Consider the following 1,850-nt stretch of genomic DNA (forward strand, 5'->3'; position numbering starts at 1 on the left):
AGTTGAATAATCACTGTCATCAGATGCTTCAAAAAAGTCAGTTAAATAAATGCCAATAATCATTTGCTTCCTCATTCACTCTCTAGACTAGACTAAAGCTTTGGGAAGTTCACCGTGTCTTAAGTAGCTGACAATATTGCAATTGCAGTTGCAATTTAATTCAGTTTAAAAACTTATCACTGAAAATAAAAGTATTTGTTTCTGTAATACAAATATAAAACAAAATTTAGTAGAATACAGCATCCTAGTAAAAACATGGTTTTTACTAAATTAAGAAACACATAGGGTTGAAATAATTTGAAATTGTGCCCAAACTGTGATAGTCTCCTAATCAAAATAGCTATAGTTTACAAAATTACCAAGTGCATAGTAGGGTGTGTGTGTGTGTGTGTGTGTGTATGTGTATAAGGTAAATGCCTTAAAATTTTTCATTACGTTAGTTATTTTAACTGTATATGTACACAAACACATACATACCAGTTTAGCAGATTGTTTTTAATTACTTTATATATGTAAGTGTATACTATATATAACTATATATGTATATATAGTTAACTATAAATATATATAGCTATGTAGTTTATATGCACACACAGTTAAAGCAACTATAAACAACATTTTGGTGGCAAAGTTGATATGCTTATACATGCCTCTACCAGGCAGTGTGTATTCTATCTGTTTGCTCCTTTATCATCAGTTGGATTTTAGAAAACTTGTAGAACTATTTTGTAAATCAACCCTAGTGTCCTATGATGGTATTGATCTATTTTTGTACACAAATCCACTGAATTTAGTGCATTCTGTTCAAAATCAAGTAGAAAGCTTTAATAAAGTAATCAAAATGCAATCAACGAAATGTCAAAACACTTAAGTTTTCAAAGCTTTTAGCAAATTGCAATTATGAAACCAAAGCTTGCAAACAGGAAGACCTCGAAATTAAGAAATTTCCCTACAAATGCAAGGGAGCAACTGAAATAATCCAGTGGTAAGAGCTTCTCAAATAGTATGCAAGATTTAATTTGAAATTTTCAAACTTCACTTTGGAATAATAGCTCCTACTGGTGGGAAGAACCTTTTGATGAAATTCCTAAAGAATTCCTATTTTTAATTAGAAAATTTTCATTCAACCACAGAATGAAAAAAGTTAAGAAGGCCTAAAGTTTCACAGCCTCTAAATTTAGCCAAACATAAAAAAGGATCACAAATAGATCTTTCTTACAAAAATATTTAGTAAAGAATGTCTTCTAAATGGAGATCCAAAGATGATAAGTTCATTGGAGGGTGAAATAATTATACATTTAATTATGAAAAAATATGGAACTAAAAATATTTTCCATTTACCAGAATGTTCTTGGACTTAGATACCTGAGTACCAATTGACGAAATATGTTTTCTGTCAAAAATATTATGGTCAGCTCGGCATGAGGGTTTATGCCTGTAATCCAAATACTTTGGGAGACTAAGGTGGCAGAAACACTTGTGCCCAGGAGTTTGAGACCAGCCTGGGCAACATAGAAGACCTCATCTCTACTCAAAATAAAAAAAAAAAAAAAGCTGGGTGTGGTGGTCATGAGAGATCCTATTTCATTTAATTCTGTCTGTACACACACACACACACACACACACACACACGAGCTTATCTTTCAACACAAAGAATTATGAACATACAGAAAAATCACATGGGGCAGAAGATTTTCTAAAAGATACTGATATACACTGGATATTTGTTCCCACCTAAATCTAGTGTTGAATTGTAATTCCCAGTGCTGGAGGTGGGACTTGGTGGGAGGTGTTTGGATCATATGGTGGATTGCTCATGGCTTGGTGCTGTCTTTGTGATAGTGAGTTCT

The sequence above is a fragment of the Colobus angolensis genome, unplaced genomic scaffold (assembly GCF_000951035.1).
Source record: "Colobus angolensis palliatus isolate OR3802 unplaced genomic scaffold, Cang.pa_1.0 Scaffold86, whole genome shotgun sequence".
In the NCBI taxonomy this organism is placed as follows: Eukaryota; Metazoa; Chordata; class Mammalia; order Primates; family Cercopithecidae; genus Colobus; species Colobus angolensis.